We start from the raw sequence: 13,357 nt of genomic DNA, 5'->3' as shown, positions 1-13,357 counted from the left end.
TCCAGCTAACAGTGCTGTCCTCTGAGCGCTTCAGAGCCCTGATCTTCCCTCTTAAAAACCACTGAAGAAGAACCCAATTTGAGACCCTCCAGGCTGGCCAAAGTGCCCCTTTGAGGTGGGACAAATGGACGCGTGGATAGTCCTTTGGAGAAGCGCAAGAGAGCCAGAAGCCCGGAAGGCCCTGCCAGCTTTATTTACACCACGGCCACTGCCACCACAGCGTCCCTAGCACCCCTCTCTAGGATGTCCCAGGCTGTCAGTCTTGGAGGCAGCAGATGGGCTCATCTCTCTCCCATGAAGCAGCTGGTGGGGTGGGTTTGAACCATGACCTTGTGGGGAGCAGGGCAACGCTTACTCAGCGACGCCACAGGACTCTTGGTTGGTCCTGTATCTTTAAGTGACTTAGAAAGGCTTTTCGGAGGCTCACAACCTAGACCATCTCGTGGGCCTCCCTGAACCATCTGGATGTTTTGGGGTCAGGCGTTTCCCTACCTGCGTGGGGCACAGGAGTGGGTTGGGAGGGCTTGTGGGCCCCTGGACTATCTCAGAAGCTGCTGTTCAGTGTATAAATCAAGAGCCAGCAATCTTTGCACTCCTTCCATAAATTTACAGAAAAGTGTCGTTCTTACCGTCTTAGAAGCACGTATGTGTGGCCCCAGAGGTAAAAGCTACAAGGCTTCTGCCCAGGATTCCTGGTCACTTCCCAGGCCAGCTCCATGGGGTCAGGCGCAGCATGTGACCCGCGGGCAGGGGCAGGAGGGAGAAAGCTGCAGCCGTGGCCTGCGCAGCCGGCTGTTCCAGTCCAGCCTGTTGCTTCCCTGGTCCACTGGCAACCACTTGATTGAAACCCACGACCCTGCCCAGCCAGGGGATTCCCGCGGGGGTTCCACTCTTGGCAGCCAGGCCTGTGGGGGCGAGGCACCACCTGGAGACTAGCAAACGTCTCCTGGCTGCCCCCACCCTTCCTTTTTCCACCCACCTCAAGCCCCTGCCCCTGCCAGGCTCCCACCATCTGCCACGTTGGAGCTTGGAGAATAAAAGCGCTTTGGGACAGGACGGCGCCTCCTCAGAAGCCACCCGACCCACCCAGCTGCTCTGCAGAAAGAGACGCCGTCCAAGGGCGCCCAGTGAACTGCAAGGAGGGGACGCTGGACCCTAGACCCGCGACCCTGCTCATCAGGCACTAGGAGCCTGGCACTTCTTCCTGTTGGAAAGGGGTGGGCGGGTGGTGCCTGTGCCCCAGGAACAGGTGGGAGAGACTGGGGCTCAGTCAGCCCTGACCCTGGGACCCTTGGGAGGGGAGGGAGAGACTGGCCTTCACTGGCCCGCCCTCCTCCTACCTCTGCCCTGGGCGGCACAACTGCCCAGCTCTCCTCCCCAGGTGGGTGCAGGGCAGCCCCGAGGGGCGCCAGCTCGGACCTGGTAGGGCTGGGTGGGGGTGGGAGCATGGCGCCCTGGACTGCAGGGGTCCATGGTCTGTGGTCCTCAGGCGCCCTGGCCTCGGACCAAGCGGGCCACGGTCCCCAGGAAAGGCCTTCTCCTTCCACCCTGCGCACCCGGCATTGCTGGCCACTGGCTGGACATACGGATTCCTGGGCCACGCCGGACCTAGAGAAATTGAATGTGTGCGAGTGGGCCCAACGACTAGGGCGTGCCCACGGGTGCTGAAGTGTCCGCACTCTAGAATCCCGCTTCGGACACCCTGGTCTGCCCAGCAGACAGACAGCAAGCTCTCCCTAAAGTCTCCCCCACCCGGTGTTTGCACCCCGCCCCACCCCGACCTCTGTGGATCATAGCTTGATTGTTGGCACAAGGAGAATTGTCCCTCCAGCGGCCCTGACTTTATTTAACAAAAGTGGTTTGGGGGGAATGAGGATGAGATGCGATAAGGAAATCTCTCTTTAAAGGACGGTTCCACCTAGCACCCCAGAACCCTCAACCCTGGATCTCGAGGAACCTGTTCTGGAGACTTCTGTGAGCTCAGAACACCTGGTGTGGTGGGTGTAGTCAGCCTTCAGGAGAGACGCAGGCCCATCGCCCTGGGCGCCCCTGGCAGGCTGCGTGGGAATACCCCGGGGGGAAGGCTTGGGGTTGCTCTGTGATTCGGGATCTCTGGTTTGCTGGAGATCATCCCCACAACATAGACGAGCCGGCTCCTCCAACCCAGAACAACGTGCAAACACCATAGAGCGGGCCTTTCTAAGGCTTAGGGTGGCTATGACCTGGAAGAAGGGTGCTGGTGGTGCAGAGGGCTGCCAACTGCAAGGTCAGCATTTCTTAACCTCCAGCTGCTCTGTGGGAGACAGACGAGGCTTTCTACTCCCATAAAGAGTGCCAGTCTGGGACACCCATGGGGCAGTCCCACCCTGTCCTCTGAGCCCGTGGCCGTGATGACCTGGAGTTGCCTCTGCAGCCATGGGTGGGTGAGTTGGTTGGTTGTTTTTCTCCAGAATACTCCTTACTATTTTGCATACTATTTTCAATAATATTTAAAACTTGCATACATACTTGTAATGTGGCTGGACGCCCCACAGCTTCTGTGGTTAAACCGGTACCCAAGGCAGTGAACCTGCAGGCAGAGGAATGTGGGGAACCACACTGTCCTGGTGCAGCATGTCTGTCTCACGCCTTGGTCCTTGTCCCCGCGGGTGGCGGTGGCAGAGTCCAGACCAGAGCGATTTGGGCCTAGACTGGGCTGGTCAACATCCTTAAGGCTTACCTGCCCTGCTTCTGAGGGCTTGGAAGGGCAGGGTGGGCAAGAGCTGGCAGTGGGCGGGTAGAACGTCCCCTGTAGGTTTCCAAGACTGCAACTCTTTATGGGAGTAGAAAGCCTTGTCTTTCTCCCAAGGGACAGCTGGTGGTTTTGAACTGCTGACTTCGCAGTTAGCAGCCCAGTGCATAACCACTATGCCGCCCCGGGCACAGACCTTCACCAGCAACAACAGGAGTGGTTTAAACAAGAGAGATCACAGCCCCATGGGAGAACCGTCCACTGCCATCACAATTTTCATCCCTTAAGAATTTCCAGTAAGGAAATGCTCATGACGTAAGGTGAAAGGCAAGCTAGAAAATTGTTTTGTGATTTCTGTTTTATGCAGAACACCGTTTGTCTAAGTTTTTTCTTAAAAGCACCAAAATGATGAAGATTCGTTCACTGAAAGAGCAACCCTTTTTCCCCTCCGGGTGGTGGGGACACAGTGACAGTTCCCTTCTGTTTTAGTTTTGGTCTTTGTTGTCTATAAATGCACACGTGTTTCTTGAGAAGTAGGAAGATAGTTTCAGGACCTGCGCTATCCAAAGCATTGCACCAGCTGCCAGGCTCAAAGATAGATAAGATGTTCTGATATACTGCCCGAGTCAGCCAGGGCACAGGACAGCACCGAGGAAACACACAATACTCCTCTGGCTCTTTGAGGCTTCCTCACCCCCCACGATCATGACCCAGTCCTGCCTTTCACTGCCGGTTAGACTGGAGCATGCGCACAGGGACAGATAAGAGATAGAGCTCACGACACACGGAATCCAGGAACAGGAATGGGAGTAGCGATACTAGAAAGGTAGGGGAAAGGTGGACAGAGGAGGGGAGAGGAGGAAGGGGGAACCAATCGCAATGATTGACACATAACCACACTCCCCACCCCTCTCCAGGGGGACGAACAACAGAAACCATGGCGGAAGGGAGACAGCGGTTGGCGTAAGATATGAAAATAATAAAATTTATCATTTATCAAGGGTCATGAGGGTGGGGGGGGAAAAAGAGGAGCTGATACCAAGGGCTCAATAGAAAGAATGATGGTAGCATGTACAAACGTGCTTGAAACAATGGACGTATGGATTGTTGTAAGAGCCCACAATAAAATGATATTTTAATTAAAAAATAAAAGATACACTTCTTGCTCTGCGAGGACCCATCGATCAAAGAAATAGATAGGAAAGACCAGAGGAGTTGGTGCGTTCCAACCGTGGTGCCACGGACAACATAGAATACCATGTGGGCTGCCCAAAGAAACGAACCCATCGGTTGGAGAAGAGATATGCCCAGAACGCTCCTTAGACTTGGGGACGGTGAGACTGCACTCATGCACTTTGGACACGTCCTCAGAAATGGCCAGGTGCTAGATTATCAAGAGAGCATCATGTTTGGTAGAGCCCCCCACGCCCCACCGAGAAGGACAGACACACAGCTCCCACAGCAGACTCAAGCCTACAAGGGAGCAGGAAGACAGAGCAGCTCCGGCAATGTCTCCTGCTGTAACCCGTGAGGCAGCTATACGTCAGATCTGCTGTAACCCGTGAGGCAGTGAGTTAGTTTATTGTGCCAACCTGGCCAATAAACACACGTGGGATTAATTGAAGGGCGGAGGGATAAATGGCTCGGTGAGCTTCGCCTTTCGAGTTCTCGAGTCTCCTGCTTTGTGATGGTCGCACCAGGGTGCAGCTGCCTTAGCAGTTCCCTGTTTCAGCTTGCAAGGCTGACTTCCTGCAAGACATCCCCAAGGAGAAGCCACATGGACCTACCCCGATGCAGCCCTGGGTGCCCGAGCACCTGTGTGGAGACCCCTGCCAGCACTGAGATGCTTACACGTTCACTACCTTGGCTTTCCTCCTGCAGTCGGCATCATTGCATCTGCTTTGTGAGATGGAGGAGGACTTTGTGGATTGGTGTTGGACATATGGGTTAATGTTGGACTTGTGGGCTTGGGCACCACTGGGTTGGGATGTTTTCTTGATGCACAGTTAACCTTTTTATAAAACTCGGTCTTTTACATGAGTTTCTGTGGATTTGCTTCTCTAAAGTCCCCAGACTAACACAGGCAGCTCTAAGTCAGATCTGGTGCCAGAGACACTAACCGCCGCTGCCACCACCCGCAATCCCAATGCGACGTGGGGGTTGGAATAAGTGCTGAAGAGAGGGGCAAGGGGCAAGGGGCGGTGGGAGTCCCGGGAGGGTGCGAGACCACGCACTGGGCTTTAAGCTCCAAGGGGGCAGGCTACAAAGCATGAGCCAGAGAGAAAGGTGAGTAGTTGTTGCAGCCGCTGTGGTTGTGAGGTGCCATCGAGTTGGTCCCGACTCACAGCGACCCTAAGCACAACAGCGTGAAACACGGCCTGGTCCTGCACCAGCCTCACAATTGTTCTCCTGCCTGAGCCCATTGCCGCAGCCACTGTGTCACTCCATCCCATGCAGAGCCCTCCTCCTCTCTGCTCCTCCACTTGACCAAGCGTGCTGTCCTTCTCTAGGGACTGGTCTCTCCTGACAATATGTCCAAAGTAGGTTAGATGAAGTCTTGCCATCCTTGCCTCTAAGGAGCATGCTGGCCAGACTTCTTCCAAAGACAGATTCATTTGTCCTTTTAGCAGTCCGTGGGACTTTGGACAAGTTATGCTGAACTCATCTTTTTTCCTTCATCTGTCAAGTGCGAATGAAGAAAAGGCAAGGCATGTGTGTGCAATTACAGGAAACTGGGTGGTGATTAACCATTAGGCTGCTAACTTTAAGGCCAACGGTTCAAACCCGCCAGCTGCTCCTTAGGAGAAAGATGAGGCTGTCTGCTCCCCTAAAGATTTACAGTCTTGGAAACCTGGTCTATATTGGGTCGCTGTGCATCAGGATCGACTCCTGGCAGTGGGTGTTTTGGTTTATTAAGTGCATGAAGAAGTAACATGATCCCTGGAACACAGTTAAGTGGTCACTAAAATAGTTAAGTATACAAGAATATTTTGAAAAGTGAATTTGCGAGGAAGGAGAGTGTGTAGGGGCTTAGGGTAAGTGATACAGGGAAGATGGGTCACAGGGAGAGGGGAGAGAAAGCAGGGAGGCTGGAAAACCCCGGGGGAGGCGAGCGCTTAAGGTGTGGACTCCTGATGGAAGCTCCCCGGGTCACGGTGCTGCAGGCTGGGACTGAGGCATTGAGATCAATGGGGTGCCAGTGGGGCTCAGCCTGCTGTCTGGAAGCCTGTTTAGGTAGGTGCTGCCTCCACTGCCCTTGAGCAAGTGCACAAGGAGGACCCCAAAGCCAAGCCAAGCCAGTGGCTGTAGGTTTTCTCTCAGCTGTGATTTCCAGGGCAGAGCTCCAGGCCTTTCTTGCTCAGAAGAACAAACAGATCTGTCTGGGAAGAAGTCCAGTCAGAGCGCTCCTTAGAGGGAAGGCCGCTAAAGCAGAGGGGCAGCGAAGAAGAGGACGTGCCCTGGACGAGATGGATTGACACGGTGGCCGCAACAATGGGCTCCGACAGTGGGCGGGACCGAGTGTTGTTGTGTTCGGTGGTGCACAGGGCTCGTTGTGGGTCAGAAGTGACTGCACGGCACCTAACAAGAACAACCGGCCTTTCTTCCAAGGAGCCCAGCTTCCAACTGCCAACCTTTCCGTTCACAGCAAGTGCTTCCCCATCTCCTTCATCCAGGGGCTCCTCTAGTCGGGGACCCTGGGGAGGAAAACAAACAAGCTCACTGCCATTGAGTCCCCTCTGACTCGTAGGGACCCTACAGGACAGGATAGACCTGTCCCTGGGAGTTTCTGAGACTGTCACTCTTTCCAGGAGAAAAAAGCCTCAACTTTCTCCCTCGGGGCAGCTGGTGGTTTCGAACTGCTCACCTTGGGGTTTGCAGCCCAATACCTAAGCTATTCTGCCACTAGGCCCTCTTTTGTGGGGATGAAAGGAGGTGGGCCATTCCAGAGCTGGTCTCTGAGCCGTGACTATGCAGGTAGGAAGGGGATGTGGAGGGGGTTGTACAGCCCGCCGTGGCCTTTACTGTGGGTCTACAACGGGCCGCATCCATGTCCTTTCGGCAACCCTGGACATCAGAGGGGCTGCCTCCATTTCACAGGTGAAACAACCAAGGCTCGCAGTCACACACCAGCACGGAATGGACTAGGATTCAAGCAGAGACTTCCTTCCAATGCAGCTGAACGTGTTCTTCCACCTTTGGGGAGTGGCTGCACCTGCAGGAGCTGTGTCTGGTCTTGAGCAAGTTCTCAGCAGTCCCTGGCCTGGAGTGGCCCTGAGCCAGCCTGGGGTTTCCAGGGACCTTCCTGAATGAATCAGCAGAAAGACCCTTCCAGCACAAGCTGCCCTCCCTCCTACACTCCCAGGCTGGCGGTAGGGTGGCACAGAGGTGTGGAGGGAGCGGGGCCCACCACGAGGCTTCAACTGTTTGTTCTGAAGGCATTGTAGACCACTTGAAAGGCCTAGAGGCGGTGAGAGCCCCCGGGTCCCTCCTATCCCAGAGGCCGAGGGCAAGCTTTGGTCTAAGTCCTCGGCCCAAACTCCTCCTCTTTCTCAAGCTGACACCTGACAGGAGATTAAATGCCTTGGAGAAGACATTGGTCCTCACTGTCCAAGTCCCCATCCCCAAAGCCGATGCTCACCAAGTTGATTCGAAGAGAGCCTGGAACCACAATCTCCGTGGAAGCAGACCGACTGCCACATTGTCCTCCCAAGAAGCAGCAGGTGGGTTCGAACAGCAGACATTTTGGTGAACAGCAGAGCACTGAACTGCAGAGCCAGCGGGGCCCCTCTCTCCAAATCCCAGAGAGGATACATTTTCTCCAACCCACCTGGCCCAGTGCCTGAACACAGCACCTGCCTCGCCCTCCTCCCTGGGTCCTGCCTCCTGTGTTGGGGGGTGTGGAGCTAGGGGAGGGGAGGGGGGCGTTGCGGTGGGACCTCACAATTTGCTGCCTGCTTTGTACAAGAGGAACTTATGTCAAGGAGAGTGAGAAGCAGAAGCTTCAATGGATGCATTCGGAGTCTGAGGGTGGGAGAAATTCAGTTTATCACAGTGGTCCCCAACCATGGCTGTAAATAACCAATTCCAAACACGGGGCAGTGTCATGAGCCCTGAGGCCCAGGCCCCTCTGTGTGTTTATGTGACCTTGATTGGGGCCTCTCACTCCCCAAATGGTTGGTTTTCAAAAAGCACTGAATGTGTCCAAACTGCGGACCATGAGCTTCAAGATAAAACAACCGTATTAAGAGAAGAGCCGGCGGACGAATGGACGGAGGACTCGCATGAGCAAATTCCCAGGGAAGAAATAAAAATGGCAACTAGGTGCATGAAAACCTGTTGACCCTGATTAATAATTAAGGCAATGCTAAATAAAACAATCATGAGATAACATTTCATGTATCAAATGATCAACTTTTTTTTGGAAAGGAAATTCCCAAGAATCACCAGGTGTGTGTGTACCTATGAGCGTCTCCAGTATCATTTATGAGACCACATGGCTCCAACCTTTCTTGAGGACAGTTGAGTAATTTGAAGACAGTCTCTGACCCATGACTTTCAGGGAGCACTGAGATTGAACTCCTGCTGTTCGTGATGGCAGAAATGGTAAGGTGAAACCCCTAGACGACTCACACCAAGCGGGAGCTGCGTGACCTGTGGTGTGGCCATGGAGGAGAGCGCTTCCTCACCAAGGGATATGCTTGTGACTAAACGTGTCCCGACTGAGGGAGATGTGTAGATCAATCATTGCGCCAGAAAGGCAGGTTTCAAATAATAATGATGATGTCTTGGGTTTTGTTTTACATAAAGAGTCTTAAAACATGTGTGTGTGCATGCATGTGTCTATATATGAGGTGGGAAGGAGCTCTGATCACACAATGATGCTGATAGAAAGGTTGGCAGTTCAAACGTACCCAGAGGCTCCCCAGGAGCAGAGGCCTGGCAAACTTCTCCATGGAGGTTCCAGCAGATCTGCTCCGTCACGTGGGGCCACAATGAGTTAGAACTGACCCCACAGCCGCACACATCGAGGCACAACAGGTCCTGACAGCCATTGCCTGTGCGTGTTGGGCAGGTGGGCACTGAACAGATAGATGCGCCCTCTCGGTATTGTCCAGTCTCTTTCTCTACATAGGACATGGTTGCTTTTGCTGAAAGAAACCAATCATTGTTTATTTTTCAAATTCACTTTCTTCTTTATCCCAATATGTCTTCTATATTATACCCTAATTTTTAAAAAAGCGAAAATACCCTTTGAATTGTGATTTAGGTAAAAGTGAAGGTGTATGGTTCTTCCGTTTGACATTCAACAATTCAGCCACAGTTTTGTTTCGACTCATCTCTCCCAACCCACTTCCTCCCTGTTTCCATTCCTACTTCTTCATGACTCCTCTGGCCTCGGGCAAATGCTGCCCCTTGGATTTTTATTGGGTTCACTACTCTAGCTTGGGGGTGAGTTCGGTTCCAGCCATACAGGGTGGCTAGGGGCCATGGTCTTGAGGGTCCCACCTGTCAGCCGTCATCTGATGACAAGTGTGGCCTCTTTTGTGATTTTGAAATTCTGTTAGCATTTCCTCCCACTCTATCCCGGACCTTCTAATGTAAGGTGACCAGATTTTAACATTGGTAAAGCAGGACACCATTGATAAAACTCCTATCCTGGCGAAATAGCTACATGGCAGCCGAAAACCGTATTCCCTAGCTTGTCATGCATTTTTTCCAAAAATCGGGACTTTTTAAAAATGCCGTGGGACGTGGGAAAAATTGTTAAAAATTGGGACTGTCCCGCCAAAAGCAGGACGTCTGGTCACCTTATTCTAATGGGGTCCTTGTTAGAGCAATTAGTGGTGGCTGGGCACCGAGACTGACTGGTGTTGTCCTGATCCATTATCTTCTGGGAGGGGTGGGCATCAACATCTGCAAGTGATGAAATCAGATCCTCTTACCCCCAAATCAAGCCTCAGACTGGATTCTTCCTCCTCTTCCAGGCCTTCCCACGGTGTTGGGTGGTGATATGGATGAGGGAGGTCGCACTGCGGAAGATGAGGATGCGTCTGAGGGGACTAGCCCAAAGCCTGGTGACTTGGGCCCACCCAGAGGTGCCGCCAAAAATAGTTCTCGTGACCTGCTTCTGGGAGCCGCGGTAGCTCAGTGAGGTGGGTGGTAAGCACAGGTCATGACTTTCAACTCACCAACGGCTCCTTTGGAACAGATGAGACTACTGACTTGGGTAAAGATTTATGGTCTCAGAAGCCCACTGGGGCAGTCGCACTCTGTCCTACAGGGTCTCCACGAGTCAGAGTCCACTCAAGGGCAGTGAGGGTGTTTGTTTAGTTTTGATTTGCCCCTGAAAGGTCAGAGGAGCCCTGGTGGCATCGTGGTTACACACTGGGCTGCTAACCACAAGGTTAGGAGTTTGAAACAAGCATTCACTCCTCGGGAGAGAGACAAGGCCTTCCACTCCCACAGAGAGTCACAGTCTCAGAAACTCCCAGGGGCTGGTTCTACCCTCCCTATGGGGTAGTTTTGATCGGGAATAGGGTCAACGGCGGTAAGTTTGCTTTTACTGCAAGGCCATGCCCTGGACAAGCCTACAGAGCAGCTCCACAGTGCACAGCTAGGGGAGCTGAGTTAGTTTACTGTGCCAACCTGGCCGATAAACACAGGTGGGGTTAATTTGAAGGGCAGAGGGATGAATGGCTTGGTGAGCCTCGCCTTTCTAGTTCTCGGGTCTCTTACTTTCTGATGGTCTGACCAGGGTGCAGCTGCCTTAGCCAGTTCCCTGCTTTAGCTGGCAAGGCTCACTTCCTGCAAGACATTCCTGAGGAGAAGCCACATGGGCCTACCCCGCTGCAGCCCTGTGTGCTGGAGCAGCCATGTGGAGAGCTCTGCAAGTGCTGAGATGCTTACACATTCACTGACTCGGCTTTCCTCCTACAGTCTCATCATTGTGTGTGTTTTGTGAGATGGAGGAGGACTTGGTGGTTGGACATATGGGTTAATGGGTTAATGTTGGACTTGGGGGCTTGGGCAGCACTGGGTTGGGATGTTTTCTTGATGCGCAGTTAACCTTTATATAAAACTTTCTCATATACAAGAGTTTCTGTGGATTTGTTTCTGTAAAGTACCCAGACTAACACAGGAGCCAGATCAAACCAAAACCAATGCCATCAAATTGACTCCAAGGCTTTATCAATGTTTGCAGCCCCATCTTGCTTCCTTGGAATGGCTGATGGGCTTTGAATCTATGACCTAGTGTTTAGCCGTCCAATGCTGACCCGACTTTGCACATATGGCTCAATAAATGACACTTCGGATTGCTTTGGCATTAGGAAGCCAGACACTCCCCCACCCAAAGGCTGGGCAGATGTACATAGGGAGCCTCCTGGTGGTAATGGTCCTGGGCTTCCTCAACCTCGCTCATCTCTGCACTCCCACCCCCTCACCGCCCCCTCCGCTGGCCTGGAAGGGAAGCTGGAGAGAGAAGCCAGCCCTCCAGCTGTGCACTCAGAGAGCCTTCCTGAACTCCGGACTGGGAGGTCACACGTGATTAGGCCTCCTAGCCCTAGCCCTTCCCAGTGCCCGCTGTCAATCACGCTCTCCCATGCATGTCCTCACAGTCAGTTGCCCCTCTTGTCCCTTCCGCCCATGGCAGTTCCATTGGCTCAGTGACACTCAAGGCCTCTGAACTGAACCTGGCACCGTTCAGTCCCTCCTCCTCCTCCCTTGTGGGACTTGGGGAGAAGAAACCGCCTACACTCAAAGACCTCTTCGACTCCCCCATCACCGCCATGACTTTAAGCCCCTGACTTCAGCCTGGAGTGGAGAGGTCCCTACCACAGCCACCCCTATGGCACAGGGCTCCCCCAGGAAGTGCAGGGCCAGGGCTTGTCACCAACAGGATAGCTATCCTCTGACAACACGGGAACACAGAGTGGTCTTCTCCTCTGAGGCCCCCTCTGGGGTTAGACAAGTGTGCTCACTCCCTGACCAGGAGGAGGTGATAGTCCCAGCAGACAGCACTGGCCTCTTACTTCCTGCACCTGGGCAGCTGCCACATGGGGCCAGGTCCTCAGGGGGCAGTGTTAGGAGGAGGGGCAGGGATGGCAGCAGGCTTGGTGTCTGTGGATCGCAGACTCCTTCTTGAAGGTAAGGAGAGACTGGAGAAGATTTGAGGTTTTTAGTGCGAAAGAGCTGGTGGAGTTAGCCTTGCCTTCCATGAAACACGGGGATGATGCACGGATAGATGGATGATGTTTTCAGTCTGTCCTCTTATTCCGAGGGTTAATTACTGTAGTGAAGTCAGACATCCCCTAGAGGTGATGACAACCACTGGGAATAATTACTCCCAGCAGTCCAGTAGAGCACAGGATGAGCAGTAAGTGGTCACGGTTTGTATTCGGTGTCCTGATGATGCTATGGGTTAGGCATCATCTGCAAGGTCAGAGGTTCAAACCCTCTAGCTGCCCCATGGGCAAACTAGGAGGCTATCTCCTCCCCTGAGGATTTATAGTCTCAGAAACCTGTACATGGTCCCTGGGTGTCAGAGCCGACCAGATGGCAGCGGGGTTCAGGGGGCTGGTTTGGTCTGGGTTTCAGCCAAGCAGCTCAAGCAGGCAAGAAGAGTAGGTATTTCCAGATGCGTCCAGAAAGGGGCGAGGAGGGGGAAGGCTTTGGCCATGCATGTCTCCACATCTCACAGGCTTTGTGGTGGGTAACTTGGTCAACTGTGGGAGCCATACCCCAAAATCAGAAGTCGCGAAGCAGGGGAGTTCGGGGACAAGTGAGGGTCTCAGGCACTGTACCAGGGGATCTGCTAAGAAAAAGAATCAAATACCCCCTACCTGGGATGCCTCTCAAAAATGCCTGGCACTCTGAGGTACGTAAACACACACACACACCACCACCACCACCACCACCCCCACCTGAGTGTTTGAGGCTTGAGTCAGATTCCATGACTTGTGTGCCATGGATGCCCCCCTACCCCCCACCCCCACTGAGCTAGAGCTGCAGAGGCCCACTCTAGCCTCATGGCAGCCATACTGCCAAAGGGCTCTGGCCTGACTGCTGTGTTACTGACTTAGCCGGGGAGTCTAGGGGGCTTTGAGCTCCTCACCCTGATCTAGACTCAGTCCCTGGGGCTCCCATCTTCTGCCTGGTCCTTGTGTCCTCTGGCGCCACCCCCACCCCTCCCAGGTTCCTTCAGGCAGGGCAGGGGGCTACCCCAGTCAGGGAGGGGCCGTGTCAGGGGTAGCCCAGCCCGTCTGTCCTCAGCCCCACAGGCAGCATGTGGAGAGGAGGGCAGGCCTCAGGCAGGCTGTGGTGTTTTGCTCCTGGGGAGTGGCCCCTTTTTGTGACTCAGACCCCGAGAATTTGGGAGCCTGGCTCAGCCCTGGCTGGAGTTGGGCCATGGCCTCAGAGCTCAGAGTGGATGTACTTGGGTCCCTCCACTCCCTCCCTCCACCACCGTCCTCCTAGCGGGTCCCCTTTGTTGTTGCTAAATCCTTTCCAATCTCCCCTTCCAAAAGCCAGCAGATCCAAGTGGAATTCAACACCCAAACACTCACACAAAGGCCAGGATTAATAGCTGGCTTTGTCCGGACACAGATGTGCAGCAGCTTGGGGGGG

The sequence above is a fragment of the Echinops telfairi genome, unplaced genomic scaffold, assembly GCF_000313985.2.
Source record: "Echinops telfairi isolate 266 unplaced genomic scaffold, ASM31398v2 ScPeMD7_2573;HRSCAF=3158, whole genome shotgun sequence".
Taxonomy (NCBI): domain Eukaryota; kingdom Metazoa; phylum Chordata; class Mammalia; order Afrosoricida; family Tenrecidae; genus Echinops; species Echinops telfairi.
This window is presented reverse-complemented; position numbering follows the sequence as displayed.